The sequence below is a fragment of the Passer montanus genome, unplaced genomic scaffold, assembly GCF_014805655.1.
Source record: "Passer montanus isolate IOZ18808 unplaced genomic scaffold, ASM1480565v1 scaffold61, whole genome shotgun sequence".
NCBI classification, from domain to species: domain Eukaryota; kingdom Metazoa; phylum Chordata; class Aves; order Passeriformes; family Passeridae; genus Passer; species Passer montanus.
Window position 1 is genome coordinate 1,418,213 of NW_024371149.1, and position 12,701 is coordinate 1,430,913.

The following is a 12,701-nucleotide window of genomic DNA, read 5'->3' on the forward strand; positions in this document are numbered from 1 at the left end:
AGCCCCCAGGAGAGCAGGCACTCGTGCATTCTCATCAGAGTTGAGTGGTTAATCACAGAACTGGTTCTCAGACGTGAAAGGGCTCAGCCCTGTGCCCATCTCCTGCTGGGAGGCTGCCTCCCTAGCTAAGCCTGGGATGGAGGCTATGGCTTCTGAATCTGTCACTCCCAAGACTGCCAGCCAATCTACTTCCCAGCCCCAGACTGCTCCAGCCAGGACCTCTGTTAGGCTCAACCTTGCAGGTTTCACAGAGCAAATTCTGCTACAGAATGCTGTCATTCACAGTGACATTTCCCTGATTTGGTAAAGGCAGGGAGGAAACGCACTGTAATTTTGGATTTAGGTTTTCTGAGTTGTCTAAGTCATCAAACAACTATTACTGGGATAAATAACAGCCATGTCTTTTTACCATGAAAGTGAAATTGATGTAATTCATGTCAGACAGTGAGATTGTGCTTTGCTGTGCAACAGGAAGGTGATGTTGGATTTGAGATTTGGTGAATGCAACTTTAGTTTACCAGATGGTTTACCAAATTGAATACCTCTACAGGCACCATCTTTTTGGACAGTGATAATATCTGCTTTGGGATTGAGCCAGATTTGCCATTGTTTTTAATATTGTTCTGTAAGCTAATGTGGTCTAGAGTTGGGAAAAAGGAATTGCAATGATATTAAGGCAATAACGACTCTTAATAAGATTTAGTTCAGCCCTGTCACAAGATAACTTTCTTAAAAACTCCTGGCAGTCAGATGTATTCAAGGACAAGTCAATTTGTTTTAATGCACATGGAGTAGAGAAGAAACTAGTGTCTCTTGTGGGAAGGAGTGAGCTATCTGAGAAAAAAGTGATGTAATTAATTTCCAAATTCCCCTACAAGACTGAACTGTTATACACCTGCTGAATTTTGTGCACCTCTCAGACTTAGCACTTTTCCTTTCCTTTTTCCCCCTCACTCCATCTGTTAGTATAGCACCTGTACTTCTATGCCTCACTGACTCTCCATCTGTTTCTAGAATTTGTATGTTTCTCCTCTGCTCATGGCCCTTGAAATTTATAATAGAAGTAAGGAGACATTAGGAATGAATGCCTCAACATGCTCATCTGACAAAGTCTTTACACTAATACTTTGAGTTCCTGCCTGCTGCAGGAACTCAAGCCTGTTCCTGCCACTCCAGGGCAGCTTTGGACGATTTCTAATAGCCCACCATCTGGTTCCTATAAGAAGTTAAGCCTCATTTTCACCCAGCTGCTGATGCAGTTTGTACCTTTGTCCATGTTCATTCTTCATTAGAGAGTACGATCCAGCAGCAGGATCGCTGTAGACCACTGTGACCTGGTTTCTTTCTGCCAATGACTGAATGGCTTAGCTCATGCTATACTGACAAAGTAGGTTTCACTCCCAGCTGGATGTTACTAGCCTGGAGAAAAAAAGTATTTCTCTTTCTGTGTTGGTATTGGCCATTTACCAAGTTTACTCTCACTCCTCACTTTCTTTCACAACAGACAAATTAAAAAATAATTTAAAAACTGCCATTCAGTGTGAAATATAAGCCTAGAAATTGATCCTACAACACATTAAGTGAAGATATATTTGCATTAATGTCTTTAGTTACAAAACTTAAAAATACACACACATAGGCATATTACTGCCAATGCTATTAAAGCAACCCACACACTCCTGTTCTGCATTACAATACTCAGAAGGAAAGAGAAGTTGTATAAATGGATGCTATTAAACCCTTCAGAACCTCAGAACTTCAACCATATTTTAATACATATGATCTTAAACAAAGTCCAGCAATGGTTAATTATAGGATGGCACTGTTAGTTCACCAGCCACATGAGAGTTAGTTTGTGCTCCTGTGTCATGTATGGTCTGGTATGATGAGGGTTTGGTCACAGCTGTTGAGCTACTGCTGGAAAATTGAGGGTTTGGCACTTTTAAAAAGAATGATCCAGGATTCATGAAAACTAGGAGAGGTGCAGATTGTAACACCATTTGGGGTGTTGGGGTGAAACCAAGTTGGATCACAAAACAGCTGTTTTCCAAACTAAAAGTCATAGCCATTTCTCATTGTACCCTCTGTCAATCAACTGATTATCAAAATGGAAAATCTTCAAGAGTTATTATTCCAAAGGTCTGAGCCTCTCTGCCATTTTTAGTTTATCATAATGCAATTCAATCTGTCAGTGAATGTCACTTTGCTCATGTACACTTTGCTTGTAATGCTTTCAGTGTAACAAAATATAGTCACTCCCACCATTTCTTAATCTTCTGCTGGTATTCAGGCCATTTTAAGAAGGTGACCTAGTATCATTCTCTCAGGCATTTAGTTAATCTGGTGCAAAAGAACTTTAAATAAGTAGCTGCTCTAGTCTGTTTTATTGGAGAAGACATGCAGCTTTGCACAAATCCCCATGCTGGATGCCTGAGACATAACCTGGAAAGATATGTGCTTATATATTATTAATGTCATACTTTAAGCTTTTAAAGGACCTTTCATCTAATGCTCTAAAAGTGCTGTAGACATATTTACCCCCACAATACCCTTTGTACAGAAGTAAACACAGGACCCATGGAGTACAAGTAACTCGCTCAAGGTCACAGAGCAAAGGCTGCATGTGCATCTTGGTCTAGTGATTCTCCTCTAATAACTAAGCTACAATCCCAAACTCTCAGAAAACAAGCAAAAAAAACCCCAAAACATAGTAATTTTCTGTGGTCTGGTGGGACTGTCTGGAAGTGAGGTATACTTCGGATGATTGCAAAATAACCTCACTCAGGTGGGTTAGTTTAAAACTCAATTTAATTTTATATGGAATTATAACAGTAATGAAATGAGATTGAACTCAAATGAATAATGAGTTCTAAATTGAGGAATGGTGTGATAATGCTTTCCATGGTTCAATTAGTCAGCCATCTGTAGTACTTTCTACTAATAGTTACATTGCCTGGTTTAGAAGAGATTTAAACGCCTCTGTCTAGTTTTCAAGAACACGTACCCATTATACAAGAGATATTAGGCATCATGGGGAAAATATAACAGGAAATGGTGTGTGCATTGACCCACATCCAGTGGATCTAAGTTTAACATGAAGACAGTCTGAATATTCAAAATACTGGAAAATAACTGGAAAAAAAATCTGACTGCAGCTGAAATGTCCAAGCATTTCCTCTGCAACCAGCTTCAAAACCCTATCTCAGACTTGAATATCATTTTGCCATTTTCATCATGAAGCCTCTGTCCCCACCAGGATCTGGCCTGGTGTGTTCCCACTCAGGGCTAAGGGTAGGAGTGTCCTCTGCCACACTGCAGAAGCATTTGAAAGCACTGATTCCTCACATACAGCTTTATCCTCAGTAAGGTGTATCTTTTCTGTCTTGAGTCCATAAGGATCTCATTCTTAATCAAGGAGAGTTTAAAAAGCTACAGAATTGGGAATTTTTATTATTCTTAGACTGGGATGACAAGATAAGATGTTTCTATGCTGCAGAACTATTGGTCCAAGGTGAGAACTGGTTAACATGGTAGTTTTGAAAAAGCTAGAGTAAGCTGAAGAAGGTAGAGCAAATCTGTTCTGATTGTCCAAAGAAGAATACCTCTACCTCCAGTATTTCCTGGAACCTGATATTATTCCAGAGAACCCTAAGGAGATTACACTCCGTGTTTAAAAATGGTTAATACTGAATTTATTATTCTGGAAAGCAGGATTTTTTTCTCAAAAGAGAAGGTAAACCATTGAGGAAGGTTGGCTGTATGTTTTAGTTTGTGTTAGAAAGCACTTACTGTACCATACAGGAGAAAAGGCAGTAGAAGCCCTCTTTCTTAAGAAGAAAAGTTGACATAATCTATGTCTTTACTGATAGTGCTAAAGCCTGGGTAAATCTTTTACTTTGTGATTCATGCAATGCATACAGAAGTGTGTTGCGTTGACACATCAATCAGGATTTAGACACATCTTAATTAGTTGCCAGTGCCTGTCACTGAAAGGGCATTACCCTGATGTACAATGAATGAAGTATATTGCCTAAATATTGTCTATGAAAATAGTATTTATTTACATTAATGTTAACCTGTCCTTGACAAACTTTTGTTGTCCTATGGATCTGTAGCACTTAGTTAATAATTTACTCATAATTGCTTGCCTATAAGAAGCTGAATCTTTCATGAAACAAAAGATAAAGTGTTTTATGAATGCTTCGTTATATAAGCAGGGAGCATTTCCTTCTAGGAAAGCAATTTAGAAGTAAGCTGTTTTTGTCCATGGGACAAAAGTACCCCTGAATTCTAATTTAATTTTTCTTGTATCAATATGTCATGAATACTGTATGCCTAGAGCTTCTCCAGAAACACACTTATATCACTGAAGTACTGGTCATTCTATGTAATATAATGTTAATATGGCTGTAGGATTCTCTAACACTTAAAACAATGGGTTTTTTTTAATTGTGGGAGGTAAACACATTACACGGTTTGCATTTCACCTGCCTTAATCCTGAGACACAGAATGATTAGAGCTTCATCTCTTCACATACATTAAAAAGTTCTAGGCTACCCATTTCTTGACACAAAAAGAAAACATTAGAAATTTGACATTGAGAAATTCAGAAAAAAAAAAGTCTTGCTGATAAAGTTAGTAAAGTTGATAATTCCAAGTAATGCTTTATAATACACATTTATACATATAATACACATTATATATACATTTAATAATAGGTATACGTTATGGAAAACAGATCAAGTTCAAGTTCCATAAACCTGTGTAAACATTAGAAATGTTCTAACCATTGCAGCTGTCAATAGACTGCATAGATCAGTTTCTAACATGCTGAGGGTAGGTCAGCAATAGTGTATTCTCACATGTATAGCAGTGAACTTCCTTTTAGTAGAGGAGATGCTGGGAAAACCTGTTGTGTGAGATAAAGTCATAAAATACACAGGAGTGTGTTATCAGAGACTTTGAATGGGCTTGACTGAGATGGTGAATAGGTGGAAGGTGTGTGATCAATGTGTCTCACAGTTAAATACAATTCAGTACTCCATTGCCTAAACCTGCACGTTAATTAATAATTAAAAATTATCTGCAGAATATCTGCCTGTGAACATTTATGAAAATACTTTATTATGCTTTTCTCCAAAGATATTGCTCCACTGATTACAAATTACCCTGTGTCTAACTATTATTAGATATGCACATGTGAATTATTATTAGATATCCACATGTATCCTTCATTGATGCAGCCACAGACTTGTATTCAAAGGCAAAGCTGCACCCACTGCATAAGACACAAACAACCCATGCCTCTTCCCAAATAACTTATCTTAGTTTTCACCATAGGTTGAATTACAATTAGCTTATGAGTGCAAACAGAAATTAACATCTGCTCATAGATCAGATTAAATTAAAGCCACGAACATGAGTTCAGCATATGAAACTATTCAGTTAATAAAGCTTTATTCTACCATTATTATATTGCCCAGAGGCTGCAACTGAAGGTCAAAACTGCACTTCCTTTATGTCAGTTACCATTAGGTGTCCCAACATTACACTGAATTTAGCACAGGAAAAAAAAATTGCTGCTGGAAAATACATTTTTAAGGCAGCTTTCATTTTGGCCTTGAACTCAACTATTTTGAATTTAGCCTGAGGGTATTTTGTTTGATAGCTTGCTGCAGGCTTAGTACTGCATGCAAGACTGCTGCATTAGCAGAGCTCTGACATTCGACACTTATCTGTGACTAATGATACATATTTGATCCTTAGCAGCACCATTGATTTGTGAGGAGACATATTTGAATCTATCCATGAGAAAACTGAAAATTATGTCTTTAGAATACTATTTCAGAGATTCATCTTTTATTAGGAGTACAAAAAATAATATCAGTTAATCACTGATTCTTCAAAAATTTTGACTAAGTTGGGTATTATTTTTCATTATTTTGTTAGTTGAAGAACATATAGTTCCAAACAGAAAAGCAAATGCAAAAGCTATATTAATTCTGGAATTAAAGGTCACCTTTTGCATGCTAGCAAATACAGCCCCAGTAAGATATACATGCTGATGAAGTCAGCAAGCAATTAAGGACATGACTCCTACACAACCTCTTCAGCTTACTAGTCACTTAATCATACAAGGTGTCGAGCCTTGTCACCCTGGACCTAAAACACATGCTTAATTTTAAACATGTGACTCAGTTACAGGATTCTGTGAGATTACTTGTGCATAACATTAGACACCTGTTTAAATGCTTTGCTGGATCAAAGCAGGAATGCTGAGCATTTTGCAGGATTGTGTGTTAAATGTGTTTTATCTCATCCTCCTATTGGAAAAACTCTTTGATACACGCTTACGTAGTGGGAAGAGAAAAAGTGTCTTAGCGTCTTCTGCTTATGGTGAGATTCAGCTTTTCAAACCTTACTGTATGGGCTGATGTTTGATAATAAAAGATTTATTTTGTTCCAATTTATTTTCACTTTCAAATTGCCAGTTTTCAGCTATTTACCTCCAGACAAGCGTGAGAGACAAGAAAGCAAAGCAGGTCATTGCAAATACTTCTCTTCCTGAATTATGTTGAGGCTATTGTCAAAAATAAACACCACATTCCTAAATGTGAATATATCCTGGGGAGAGCAAAGTGTAAGTGTCATAATGAGTTGCAAAAAAATGGCGTGGCTGCTTGTAAACATATGGTCTCCCCTTTACGGTTTTAGTATGATGTCTGATGTCTGATTTTTCAGTGTTAAACAGATTTACACCCTTTGGACTTGAAATTAGCTAGTGCTCAGAGCTGTTCTTCTCAAGAACTGGTTTGAGAACACACATCTTCACATTTTTCGTGCTTTTTACATTTAGCTGACTTTTATGAAAATTTCCCTTGGCCTAATTGGAGCAGAGCAGCAGTACTGTCCTGCTATTGCTTTGCTCCCAAACCACTCAGATTGTACAGAGCAGATTTTGGAGCCCTGCAGTAGGCTGAGGCTGGCGGCTGCTTTCGGGAATGACTGGCAGAGCTTCCATTGTAGGGGCTCTGACTCTGACAGCAATGACTCACTGCGAGTGCCACGTGGCAGAGTTGGCTGATGGACTTAAAAAAGAACCATCCAATGCAAACAGGCATCTGCGGGTTTATATTTTACAATGATACTTTTTTTCCCTCCATAGCCTTTTAGTTGTGCCTTAGAAGGATCTAGAGTCAAAGCCACATGGGTCCTAGAAGCAAGCAAATAAAGCTACCTGGCCTACACAATTCCAGTTTGCAATATACCAAATAAAATGAATGGAAAATACTAAAAAACGAGGCAATAAATATTTAGTTCTCCAAATTAGAAAAAATTAGTATTTGTCTATTGCAATCATTATGGCAACACCTGAGCAGTTCTGGAATGCTGTGCTTGTAGATAGTAGCTATGGCCACAGCATGAACACTGCTGTTGGAAACTGGGGGACACTGATTTGTGTTTGTATAGCTACATCACACACAGGAAATAGATACAGATACACACACACACACATATATATATTTGCTGCACGTCTATAACAGTTGCTGTATTGCTCCATGAGAAATTTCTGGGCCTATCTGGAATGACCAATGGGTGTCAATATTTATACAAAGAACTGGAGAGCTTCCATAAAACCAAAATTGTACAGAAAGAAATCCTGGCATTGCCCTGATATGTTTGCAGAGTGAGGTAGCTGTTCTGATTTGATACAACTAAAAAAACCCAACACAAACCATGGAGACGTTTTACCCTGCTTCTTCTTACTGCTCCCCTGCAATGGTTCTTTGCACACTACTGCACTTCTCTGTTGTTCTGTCATCATCATTCAGCAGAGGGTAAAGGGTTTGCTTCTTCTCTCTGGTTTGGTCATCAGGGCCCACTCAGAAGAAGGGGAACTAATGGTTTAAGAGAGATATTTTAAAAGTCTTTTTATGTATGTGATTTATTTTCCATTTTGCTAACTGCTATTTCTGTAGCTCCTTTGCTAGTCTGTGTTTTAACAGTGACTGCTACTATTCTGTCTTCAGAATACCCTGATATCTTCCTTCTTTCTTCTCTTCTGGCTGGAAGGAAATCTCATTAGTACAAACAGTAATAAACAAGCTCTGGTTTGCAGGAGTCAAGAGTGCTTGTGTGTGGATTCATATTTCTTAAATGTACTTAGAGACATCAGGCCGTCCAACATGGCTTCATTAATATCGCTTCTGAGGTCATCATTTTGCTGTCACATTTTTTCAGATTCTATCCATGTGTTAATACTCTGCTAATGCATAAACCATGCTAGTTTTCCAGTAAGAAGTGATCCTCTTGGCAAGAAATATCACATCTAATCAAAAGCTATGTGATTTGGGAAACTTGGTAAGAGTGAGGAAGTATGTATGGGTCTAACTCTTAAGAAAAATACAAGGATGTGAAGAATTGTTTTATTAAAATTATTTTAAAAACTCCAAAGAAAATACTCTATGTTTGCAATATTCATTTGTATTAAATTTCTATTCATACCATACAGATTAGCATGAACAAGGGATTTTCTTTAATATTTTATTTGGCTGAATTGAGTGCAAGGGTTCCAGTACTCTGGAGATGATCACTCTGAATGACTGGGTGACCCATTAAAGCATTCTGCTGAGGTATGTCTTTGTCCTGCCAGCTGGAGGATTTTACCAGGGTTAAGTGCCAAAATAGATCTCAATACAAAAGTTTTAACTAATTCAAGGAAATCGTTACATAACCTCACTGCCAAGAATAGTGTTCACATATACAGTTACAGAGAGATGTGATGAGGTTGAATATATTCCTATTTGCAAAGTACTTTGATAAGAAGCTGTTACAGTGTGCAATATATTATCATGCTAAATATGTCCTTCAGTCTTTGAACAGGGATTGGGCAGATAGAAAGTAAACTAAACAGAATTTTCAATTAACATACACTGAAATAGGTTGTCTAAATTCTATGAAAAAGCAAATGCTGAAGATAACAATTTGCCATGTGCAAATATATAGTTATGTGCATATTAATATAATCTCCTGCTAAAATTTCCTCTTTTGAGTTTTTAATACAAGGACAGTAGATCCAACCTTATGTGTTTTACGTCAGCATCTCAGACAGCAAACATTTTGCACTGCAACAAAAATCCCAGAATTACTTCATGATATGATTTTGTTCCAGTATCCATCTAATCACTACAAATGTACTATTTTTCACTCTTTTCTCAAGAAAAAGTAGGAATAGTAAGGAATAGTATTAAAGTGAGGCTCAGAATTAATTATGCAAGACATCTGTGCTTATATCTGAAGTCTGGTTGATACTGGGTCTCCAGCATTTGAAGTCAGGACCAAGTGCCCCACTGACCTCAGAAACACAAGCCTAGCCTCTTGACTAGAAACACATTTTATTATTATTTTATGCTATTTCTGTGTGTAGAGTGCCGCAGCTACTGATGTTACATAAAACCCAACGGTGTGTTCTACAGGGACAACAAATATGTGAAGGAATCTGTTGGACACAAACTGTTGGAACTCTGGGTTTTTTTTAACCTTGGAAAATATTTACATTACTGACCCTTAAGCTGCTTCTTTAACATTTACTCTGTACTTTTAATCAAAGTTTAGGAAGGTTTCATATATAACCATTTAACAAACGTGTTGTGGTAAACAGGTTTAGTATATATAAACAAGTTTAGTATATATAAAGGTTTTTGGCCTTTTTTCATATAATTTTCCTCAAGATAATAACATGCATTATCATTTCCCTGGATTAAGTTAGACCTTTAGGTCTTTCCTATATGCCTTTAGGAAAAAGTGGGGAGTACACATTTATTCTCTTACATTATTCTTAAGAAAAAAAATTATTCTTTGTATAATGTAGTCATGATTTAGAGAACACATAAATCTTCACACTGTTACTCCATTCATGTGTTGTTTTTGGTTTTTTGTTTTTTTTTTTTTTTCCCTAAATGCCGTGCCAAATTAATCCCTGGTGCAATATTGTGTCACCAGTGAAGCTGTACCACTTGTCTGGACTCTAGTTTTAATTGAAAGATTTATCATTCCACAGTTTCTTTGTCTTCTGTACTTAGTACATGGATCCTTGGAAACCCTGACTACTTTGGCATTACTGTCTCTTTTCTTTATATAGTGTATCTTTTTCTTGGTTTTTTTGTGGGTTTTTTTTTTTTTTTAAATCATGGTTTCTCTTAATGGAATGTGTGGAAAGCTTTCTCATATAAGCAAAATAAAAAGCCCCACTGTGATTTGCACTTGATTCATATAGGTACAGTTATGCAACTTTATTTAGCTTGTTATGTTTATTGCACTTTATTAAATAATTTGTTATTGATAATGTGGAATTGGGCGAGTTGCATTATGATTAAATGCAATAGCTTGTTCTTCCTCACATATTTAATTGCTAAAACCAAGAATGCTAAGGGGTTTGGAGAATTGATGATCAGAGTTGGGGGTTTTAATTGCAAAGATCCAGGATTGATTAATATTTTAAATATTTCTGTGCTACTCTACACAGAATATCCACAAGAGGGAACTGTTTTACATAAAGAGGAGTCATTTCCTTGCTGCTAAAACACTGCTTTCTGGAACCAAATCCTCCAGAATTACATTGAGTTGGCATGATTGTGTCCTGGACTATGCTACATGGTACGAATGGGAAAAACACAGGTCAGCACAGTGTTTGTTATGTTCTGTAAATAGTACTGTTAACCAAGTAAATTTTGAGCTCTTGTGTTGAAATATTAAATAGACAACTAATCTGAAAACTAATTCATTGAAGTTTTCTGTTTGTTTGGAATAGATCTCTCCAGGATGCAGAGCTTGAAAATCTTGTTTAGTCTGATGGCAGCATGAAATGGAGTTGTTGCCTCAGTAAATGAAGCATACAGCCCCAGGGGGCTTTCTCAAACTCTGCTGTATAGAGCCTGCACTGGAAAGCTGGCCTTTCTTTATTCATAAAGGAGTAAGCTCAAATGGGACTTAATGGAAGGGATATTCATTTAAGGATCACTTTTACCTCTGTCTATGAATAGGTGAACAAAATACAGTTACCTACTTGGCTTTGTCTTTTGCAGATATTTCCTAGTAAGGAAACTTTCAAGTGCTAAGGTAAGTCTCAATTCATATCAATATTTACTTTTCAGTGTGAGTTTCATGGTAAATATTTGTAGAACTGAGCCATATTTATGTAAATAAAAGTTTTGTTTATACGGATAAAACAAAAGGTTTTCCCCTGGACATATAGTGTGAAATTTATATATTAGGACTCCTACTGTATGTGTTGGTTGGTTTATTAACAGTTTTTGAGCATTAGAACTTAAAAGAAGCCTTTAACAAGTGATCACAATAAATCTCCTATCCAAATCTACATGTAAACTCTGTGTGAACATGTTTGAATCAAATTATTTGAACATACAGACTACATTTTGTGGTGCACTTGCTTTGCTTTAGTCTGAGTTCTTTAGGACCATCTTTGGTATGTGTGGGTACAGTATTATGGGGATGATATGTGAGAAGTGCCTAACGATCCTGTTTGCGTCTGAAGTGCTCGTGAAAACAGTCTGCACTGCTCAGCTGCAGCAGTATTGAGTCCAATAAATACACTCATACCTTCTCCTTCTGAATGTATAAAGCAAGAAAATGTATTTTTAGTCTGCAGCCTCTCTGTCAAATCTGGACCCTCTCAAAGAGCAGCAAGAGAGGATGTATGTCACAGCCATGGCTTCAGAGACTCAGTTCTTGTTATCTGCCAGACCAGAATATGGAAGAAATTCCACCATGCAAAAGCCTTCCCTGGGATACGCTGTGCAGCTGCTCTTCACTGTCCTCATCTTTCAAGGTGCACAGGGTTTGTAGTTTCTATTAGCTGTAAGAGTGCCTGTAAGTACCTGGCACTTCTGAAGATCAGACATCAAGTGCCTGTGTTACGATGCTCCTGCCCTTGTTCCACTCCTGGTGTTTGCTGATGGATAAAAAGATCCCTATGTGTGTGTGCAGCTGTGAAAAGGGTGTTCCTCACAGAATGCAGAGCAAATGACCATGGGGACCAGGTTCTGAGCCCAGGACCCAAGGCTGTGTGATCCTTTGCAGACCAGGTGGCTCTCAGCTGGGGAGGGCTGATAATGAAAAGTCATGGGAGGGGGCAGCAGCTGTGGCAGCGCAGTCTGGGCTTGCATGTGGCAGCTGTGACAGGCAGTTTCTTTTCAATCTGACTAGTTTTCTGCATCTAGAAATCCTCAACCAAATTCCATTACAACAGTCCCCTGGGAATGGCCTACTCCAGGTCTGCTATGTAACTGATCGCTTTTCTTGGGGAAAAAGTAATGTAGCATTTTTCTCATCTGTATACACTTCCATATCATTATGTAATTGACGCCTTCTCTATTCAGAGGCCCCTATCAAACCCTTCTGGAAAAAGGAAGCCTTCTCTTGAAGACAGACTGGAAAGAGACATCATGATGAACTCACAGAGCCAGACAAACAGTGGTGTTATTGCATGAAAAAAGTGGGGGTGAGAGGGTTAGAGAGCCCCATAAAAAGCTTTGGGAACTCATAAAATCTCATTACCTTCACTTAAGTAGAAAACAAAAACAAACAAGCTCCTGGCAGATGCAGAAACAGAAACGACTACTACTAAAGGTTAAGAGATTACTATTTCATAATGGTGGTTCTCTGCTGGTATAGCAACTAG

The 12,701-nt window shown here is 37.6% G+C and overlaps 1 long non-coding RNA gene across 1 annotated transcript in view; it reads left to right on the forward strand.

Annotated features, from left to right (window-relative positions):
• The window catches only part of LOC120510969, a 28,042-nt gene extending 15,961 nt beyond the window's left edge, over window positions 1–12,081 (forward strand). Inside the window, exons 4-6 of the long non-coding RNA XR_005629643.1 lie at window positions 10,527–10,678; window positions 11,086–11,119; window positions 11,663–12,081. This is a non-coding gene — a long non-coding RNA (uncharacterized LOC120510969). The remainder of the gene's footprint in view (window positions 1–10,526; window positions 10,679–11,085; window positions 11,120–11,662) is intronic.
• The last annotated feature ends 620 nt before the right edge of the window (window positions 12,082–12,701 follow it).